Consider the following 9,353-nt stretch of genomic DNA (forward strand, 5'->3'; position numbering starts at 1 on the left):
CGAGCAGAGCTCTCACTTCTCATGTTTGAGTTAAGGTTTAAAAGTGTTCCTCTTTAAGGTCTTTTCTTTCTATCTATGAAGCCCCAGATTTGTAAAGTGCTGCGGGATATTTCATCACTATCTAAATCATATTGTTATTATTATTGACATTTTTTCTAGATTTTTATATTGTGTTTACATGTACAGGTTTTTAAAAAGTCAGGAAAAGATTTGAATAAAGGAGAAGTCTCAGTCTTTACTGTATATGTATCCTATATTTATGATCTGTCCCTGTCTTTGCATTCAATAATAACAATTAAAAACCTGACTGTGTGAACACAACCCTGCATGTCTATGTTCAAAAGCAAACCCACTAACCCACGATGACCCAATAATTTAACAATGGATCCAAAGTTAAAGAAAAGCAATAGGCCTCGAAAACCACACCTTTGTTATAGGCTTTGATGCTTGGCCCTTAACAACTAAAGCCACCTACAGCGGAAATAAAATGCAACAATACAATGTTGTCACCCTCCCAGTTTCTACCCAAGAGGAGGGCCGTGACTGGGCACACTAGTGCCTGTTCCGAAGCACCAAAGTCAGAAATTTTAGACTTGTCTTTCTCTTTCAATGCTTACATAATCCCTGAGATATGTAATTATGGCCCTTGAGTGCCATAGATATTAGTGCCTATAGCATGTATCAAGAACACGTTATCATGGCTTTGTCTTTTTACAGGTGACCGATTCCCAGTGAGATGATCAGCAAGATGGTTACCCCTGCCAGCTGCAAGAAAGCAATAGAAAGACAGGTAATTAATATTTATATTAATTACTGATAACACATAGGCTAGATGTCAGTTCTAGACCTGCAGAGATGTCACAGTCTCTACTTGATGCATGATGATATATGTCTTCTTGCTATGTATATCTTCTATAGGCATTTCTATTGTAACACTTCTCTAAGGTGCAAAGAGGAGGGACATTTCTGCTCTCTACTCTTTTTTTTCTACTGGCAGGAATCCGCCTTTGTTTGTTTCGGATAGAATAGACATAGATAACCAGAGAGTTAAGAAAAATAGACTGTTGACTGACTGACCTCAGCATTCATGTCCTTTGCCATGGCCCTACACAACTTGGAGCCCTCTGGATTAGTTTTTGCCCACTGAAATAATCCCCATGATGACTATGATGATATGCCAATATGACACCTCCATTCAAGGTTTGTATAGACTTAGCAATGCTACTGTTCAGCCACTTCCTGACTCCATCTTGGAATCAAGTCTCCAGTGCTGACTGTTGTCTACGCAGCAATGCCCTTAGTAGACTCTCTATCAATTTCTAGGACCCGAATATCCCGGGCAGCTCATATTCTAAAGGAATATGAAGCGTAACCCCTAGTATAATTTCCAGACATGGAGCTGACACATTTCCCAAGTGCCAAAGAAAATGATAGCAGGCCAATGGACCTCTATCTTGATGAATGAAAAAGGACTCGCCTTAACTGCATTTATTAGACAGAAGAGCGAGATGTGCCAAAAAGGACATCCTCCAAGTCCAATGAGGCAAAGGACCACTTTTTAGGTGCCACAGATTCACCTAGATAAAAAAGCCGAACAAGGTAGTTACGAATGTTTTCTTTGTCAAGCAAAGTTAAAGATAACGAATTAACAGCATAAACCACACCTTTATTATCGGTGTTGCGGCTTTTGCACCTTTTCTTAAAGGTAAGCACAAAATACTAAAGCCACCAATACCGTAAATAACTCCAGCAGTTCAATATCTTTCAACATCCCTTCTTGAACCTAAGAGGAGTGGCATGGCTTGGCACATCGCCTAATGGCCACACCACCTAAGGAATCCATGACCCCTCATAACCCGCAGCCTTCTGGATTAGGTTTGGCCCACCAAGATTCCATTATGGACTTTAGTTTCCGATGCTGACTGATGCTCACGTACCAATACCTTCTCTGTAGTTTTGGTATTGAGGCCTAGGACCGACACCTCTGAAGCAGCCCTTTTGGAAAGTAAAGCAGCGTTTAATCCCAAGGATTAAGACCCCCAGGTGACCCCCATTCCTAAGGACCAAAGGAAACCAGAAGCGAGTCAATGGACTTTTATCTTAAGGAATGAAACAGGGCTCACCTCTGCTCCTACACACTCAGGAATTTTATTTATAGTTCATTCTATGGATTGTAAGCTCTACCGAGCAGAGCTCTCACTTCTCATGTTTGAGTTAAGGTTTAAAAGTGTTCCTCTTTAAGGTCTTTTCTTTCTATCTATGAAGCAAATTGTTATTATTATTGACATTTTTTCTAGATTTTTATATTGTGTTTACATGTACAGGTTTTTAAAAAGTCAGGAAAAGATTTGAATAAAGGAGAAGTCTCAGTCTTTACAGTATATGTATCCTATATTTATGATCTGTCCCTGTCTTTGCATTCAATAATAACAATTAAAAACCTGACTGTGTGAACACAACCCTGCATGTCTAACCTAAAGCTTTATGTTCAAAAGCAAACCCACTAACCCACGATGACCCAATAATTTAACAATGGATCCAAAGTTAAAGAAAAGCAATGGGCCTCGAAAACCACACCTTTGTTATAGGCTTTGATGCTTGGCCCTCAACGACTAAAGCCACCTATAGCGGAAATAAAATGCAACAATACAATGTTGTCACCCTCCCAGTTTCTACCCAAGAGGAGGGCCGTGACTGGGCACACTAGTGCCTGTTCCGAAGCACCAAAGTTAGAAATTTTAGACTTATCTTTCCCTTTCAATGCTTACATAATCCCTGAGATATGTAATTATGGCCCTTGAGTGCCATAGATATTAGTGCCTATAGCATGTATCAAGAACACGTTATCATGGCTTTGTCCTTTTACAGATGACCGATGCTCAGTGAGATGATCAGCAAGATGGGCACCCCTGCCAGCTGCAAGAAAGCAATGGAAAGACAGGTAATTAATATTTATATTAATTACTGATAACACTTAGGCTAGATGTGAGTTCTAGACCGGCAGAGATGTCACAGTCTCTACTTGATGCATGATGATATACGACCTCTTGCTATGTATATCTTCTATAGGCATTTCTATTGTAACACTTCTCTAAGGTATCAAGAGGAGGGACATTTCTGTTCTCTACTTTTTTTTTCTACTGGCAGGAATCCGCCTTTGTTTGTTTCGAATAGAATAGACATAGATAACCAGAGAGTTAAGAAAAAAAGACTGTGGACTGACTGACCGCAGCATTCATGCACTTTGCCATTGCCCTACACAACTTGGAGCCCTCTGGATTAGTTTTTGCCCACTGAAATAATCCCCATGATGACTATGATGATATGCCAATATGACACCTCCATTCAAGGTTTGTATAGACTTAGCAATGCTACTGTTCAGCCAGTTGCTGATTCCATCTTGGAATCAAGTCTCCAGTGCTGACTGTTGTCTACGCAGTAATGCCCTTAGTAGGCTCTCTATCAACCTCTAGCACCTAAATATCCCGGGCAGCTCATATTCTAAAGGAATATGAAGCGTAACCGCTAGTATAATTTCCTGACATGGAGCTGACACATTTCCCAAGTGCTAAAGAAAAATGATAGCAGGCCAATGGACCTCTATCTTGATGAATGAAAAAGGACTCGCCTTAACTGCATTTATTAGACAGAAGAGCGAGATGTGCCAAAAAGGACATCCTCCAAGTCCAATGAGGCAAAGGACCACTTTTTAGGTGCCACAGTTTCACCTAGATGAAAAAGGCGAACAAGGCAGTCAGGAATGTTGTCTTTGTCAAGCAAAGTTAAAGAATTAACAGCAAATACCACACCTTTATTATCGGTGTTGCGGCTTTTGCACCTTTTCTTTAAAGGTAAGCACAAAATAACTAAAGCCACCAATATCGTAAATAACTCCAGCAGTTCAATATCTTTCAACATCCCTTCTTGAACCTAAGAGGAGTGTCATGGCTTGGCACATCGCCTAATGGCCACACCACCTAAGGAATCCATGACCCCTCACAACCCGCAGCCTTCTGGATTAGGTTTGCCCCACCAAGATTCCATTATGGACTTTAGTTTCCGATGCTGACTGATGCTCATGTAACAATACTTTCTCTGTAGTTTTGGTATCGAGGCCTAGGACCGACACCTCTAAAGCAGCCCCTATTGGAAAGGAAAGCAGCGTTTAATCCCACGATTTAAGACCCCCAGCCAGGGCCGTCTTAACAGCATTATGGGCCCCTGGGCAGAGGTGCGATTTGGTCCCCAGCCCCCCCTGGCCGCCACTATCAAAACCCCCCCATCTATGCAACCCCGCCCCTAGCCAGTACAATTACTTACAATAAAAAAATACAAATTATTGTTAACATAAACTTTAATTCACAAAACAGTCTCTCAGCAGCACAGCACACATAGCATACCCCAGCACACATACCCCAACACACATAGCATACTTCAGCACACATACCCCAGCACACATAACATACCCCAGCACACATAGCATACCCCAGCACACATAACATACCCCAGCACACATAGCATACCCCAGCACACATAGCCCAGCACAAATACCCCATTACACATAGCATACTACAGCACACATAGCATAGCACAGCCCACATCCCCCATTACACATAGCATAGCACAGTACACATACCCCAGCACACATAGCATAGCACAGCACACATACCCCAGCACACATAGCATAGCACAGCACACATACCCCAGCACACATAGCATGGCACAGCACACATACCCCAGCGCAAATACCCCAGCGCACATACCCCATTACACACAGCACAGCACACATACCCCATGACACACAGCACGCATACCCCATGACACACAGCACACATACCCCATAACACACAGCACACATACCCCATTACACATAGCACAGCACACATACCCCATTACACATAGCACAGCACACATACCCCATTAACATAGCACACATACCCCATTAACATAGCACAGCACACATACCCCATTACACACAGCACACATACCCCATTACACACAGCACACATATTCCATTACACATAGCACAGCACACATACCCCATTACACATAGCACAGCACACATACTCCATTACACACAGCACACATACTCCATTACACATAGCACAGCACACATACCCCATTACACACAGCACAGCACACATACCCCATTACACACAGCACACATACCCCATTACACACAGCACACATACCCCATTACACACAGCACACATTCCCCATTACACACAGCACACATACCCCATTGCACACAGCACACACTCCTTACTTCATAGCACAGCACACTCAGCAGAGAACACTTACCCCATTGCATACTCAAGAACACTCCCACTCTGATGCTCTATCCCGGGTGAGGGCTCGGGGGGAGGGGTTGTTCTACTGCGTCCTCTGAGGGGGGGGGGGGGGAGTGCAGGCCACTCTACTGCCCGGGTGGGGGAGAGCAGACTCCAGCAGCTGTGCACGTGCACTGCACAGGCCCTGTGTGCCACTGGGGCAGGGGCCCCCTAGGATGCAAGGGCCCTTGGGCAGCCGCCTACCATGCCCAATGGGTAAGACGGCCCTGCCCCCAGCTGACCCCCATTCCTAAGGACTGATGGAAACAAGAAGCGAGTCAATGGACCCGATGTCGGACTGGGTTACCTTTGACCCACCAGGGAATTTGATTCTAGGGGCCCCCCAACATACACCAGATATAACCAGCGCCAAACCTTTCAAGTTATTATAGCGACTTTGCACAGAGCTTTGTATGTGACCAGCAATGCTAGCTCACTGCTAGTAACTTGTCAGCATGTTTACCTATAAGAGGACGAGTTACAAATGATTGTACATAGCTCACAGTGCAGCAGTGCTAGAGGATCATATGTTATCCTGGAGCTGCTAAACAGGGAGGCCCACGTCTTGGTCAGGGGCCCACTTTGGGGTAGGGCCCACCGGGGGATTCCCCTGCTCCCCTGTGGGCCAGTCCGAGCCTGAATGGTCCTCTATCTTAAAGAATGAAACAGGCTCACCTCTGCTTCTACACACTCAGGAATGTTATTTTTAATTCATTCTATGGATTGTAAGCTCTAGCGAGCAGAGCTCTCACTTTTCATGTTTGAGTTAAGATTTAACCCCTTCAGGACCAGGCTAATTTTCGTTTTTGCGTTTACGTTTTTTTCTCCTTGTGCTAAAAAGGCTATAGCACTTGCATTTTTACACCTACAGACCCACATGAGCCCTTATTTTTTGTGTCACTAATTGTACTTTGCAAGGACAGGCTGAACCAAAACCAGAAAAAAATTATATGCCCAGTGAAATTGAAAAAAAAAAAGCTCAATTAATTTTCTTTTGTGGGGGGGGGGGGGGGGGGGGTCGTTTCACGCCGTGTGTCCTCTGGAAAAACTGACATGTTATATATGTTCCTCAAGTCGCTCCATTCCCAGGCTTATAGTGCTTCTATCCTTTGGTCTATGGGGCTGTGTGAGGTGCCCTTAGTAGACTCTCTATCAACTCTAAAGGAATATGAAGTGTTACCGCTAGTATAGTTTCCAGATGTGGAGCTGACATATTATCCGAAAAATAAATAAATAAATATACAGACACCCTTTTAAAGCTTATTCTCCCATTTTCTCCATTGTTTCAAGATTCTATTTTCTTATTTTTTCCCTTTATACCAAATTTTTTCGTATGATTTAATCCTATTCACTAAATGTTCCCATTGTCCTCTCACAGGCCCCGATTGTGCTCCCCGGTTCGTAAAATTTAACAGTTTACCAAGAAAAAAAAGTTTAATCCTAATTTCTTGATCTCCCTTCTTTTCATGGAAGAGATTAAGTATAACATTAGCTACCCCAAAGTTAGTGATGTTTAGGCAGCCCTTGCTCTTAACTGCATACATTACCGCTCCACATCCTTCTGCCCTCTGCTGGCTTCCCAGAGCCGGCCCTGAAGCTTCAGAGTGGGTTTATGAATTCTCAGGCCACTCAGCCAATCATTGGTCGGGACCGCCAAGCTGAACCTCAGCAGTGTTCCTCTGCTCCCCCCACCCTCCCTTGACCTAACAGTGATCCTCCCCCCAGACCTTAGTGGTGATGCTCCGTTCTCCCCTCAAACTGATTACTGTCAGGAAATATCGATGCTTTCCTGTAGCCTTTTGAGGCCTCCTGATCCGGATTTCCTGGCAGTAAAAGGGCCCTTTTCACACATCAGGAAATCCAGATCTATAGTGGAAGGGTGCCTGTTCAAGAAAACAGGTCTGGATTTCTAAATCCTGTCCTATTTTTATTCAGAATTTCGGCACGGACGCCCTATAGAACTATAGATGGGAGCAGCAAATATCGGACGCTTTTCTGATGTCCGGAATTCCGGATTGGTTGAGAGCACTGCTGCCTGGCTCAGACTGCTACCCGACAATGCCCCCTCCCCCATTCCTTAGCAGAATAAAGCCCCCATCACCATCCGGACCTCAGCCCAATGAAGATTGCTGATGCCCCCTGGGACTGCACACCAGTGGTGTTTGCAGCCCCACCACCAATCCTCCCCCCCCGGATCTCTGCAATGTTTGCAGGATCTCTGCTTCACCTGACGTTCTGCTGCTTGCAATGAAGAGGAGACTCAGGGGAGTTAGGTAAGTATCATCTGTTGTTTTTTGGTGGGGATTGGGACGTGGTCACTCGGCTTTCCCAGTATCCTTTTCTCAGTACCATTTGGACACCCATTTTCCCAGTATCTTGTTATCATCATGATGTGGCCAGCCAGCTTTCCAGCATCTAAGACTCAGTATGATGGAGGTCACCCAGCTTTCAGCATCTAAGACCAGTATGATGGAGGTCACCCAGCTTTTACAGCATCTTACATTCAGAATGATAGAGGTCACCTATCTTATCCAGTATCTTGTACGCAGTAAGATGGGGGTCACCAAGCTTTCCCAGCATCTTGTGGTCAATATGATTGGGATCTTTCCCAGCATCTTGTAGTCAGTAGAGAAGGTGCTGGTATGTATTCAAGTAATCCTGAAGCGCCCCCTCACATGTCCTATCAGGAAATTTAACGTATTTTTTGACCAATAGGAGTATATTAGTAACGGACACCCTTTAGGATTTTCCTCCTGAAGGGTGTCCATTCTGGAAAATAGGTGGAACTCCGGAACTCACAGAAAATAGTGGCCCCTGGCCTCCTGCTGCCGTCGTCGGACTGCCCAGCTGCCCAACCCCCCCAACTCTGGATGGCAGTCGGCCCTGGCACCATATAGTGCCCCCCCCACCAACCTTTCTAGCAGTGTAGGTTTAATTACAAAATCCGAATTTTTTTGTGTGTCTTTTGTATATATTTATATGTATCGCATAACACTTTTTTTCACTATTCACAATTCGGTCATCCTGAGGAAATATATTTTATGATGATTTTTTCACTAATTTTTGTGTGTGTGCTTTGTTGTTGTTTTGCAGTATCATGACGGCTTTGGCCCCTATGGCTGAAGTTTTCATCTGTTCTGAATTCTTTGTGCCAAGTCCAAAGACATACTGTATGTGGATATAAATTTTGACAGCAAAGAGAAGACGGAGACATCATTATATAGGAAAACTGTATATATGCATACGAATACCATTATGTGGACTCTTATATGCTGCGTTTTTTAAATGTCTGTCAGCACATATATCCTTTCCCCACACGTTGGGGACCTTATCTGGGGATAGTTTCCCCTTCTCTCATCCTTTCTCATAATCTGGTGCCCCACTGTCTGTGTAACAATATTTGGTTTAAAACTAGAATTTATATGTGAATTTGTTCTTGTGTTTGTGACATAATGATATACTGATAATACAACATTTTTGCCATTAATATAATTATTTTTGTCATCTGTGACAAAGGACATATAGACTATATAAGCATTGTTATTATTGACATAAATCTTGCGCTTGCGTTTTTGACATATACGTACGTTACCTAATGGTACACTGTAACTTAAGGAGCATTAATACTGTGACAGTGACTATATTGTCGTTCTGGCAATACATATGTGCTATTCCTTGTAAAGGTCTGTTTTCTGACTTGTCATTTTTATTATTTGTATATTGGCATACAGGGATAATAATTTCTTTTTCTTACTGTTTATATAACTACACTACTTACTGTATTGAGAGATTGTTGTCTTTTTCATATGTGTAGAGTATCCGTATACCTCAAAGGTTTTGTCCCAAGTGGTGTATGCAGTCCACTGTGGAACACACCCAGGTGGAATATACGTACTCTTTTGATATAGTGCTGAATGCTTTGGCAATCTTGATTTTTGTGATCGATCACATTGTCCTTTATTAATGTGCACACGCAATGTCTGATTAATTTTGTAATTGATCATAACGCCCTGTATTAATGCG

Source organism: Dendropsophus ebraccatus, chromosome 2 (assembly GCF_027789765.1).
Source record: "Dendropsophus ebraccatus isolate aDenEbr1 chromosome 2, aDenEbr1.pat, whole genome shotgun sequence".
Taxonomy (NCBI): domain Eukaryota; kingdom Metazoa; phylum Chordata; class Amphibia; order Anura; family Hylidae; genus Dendropsophus; species Dendropsophus ebraccatus.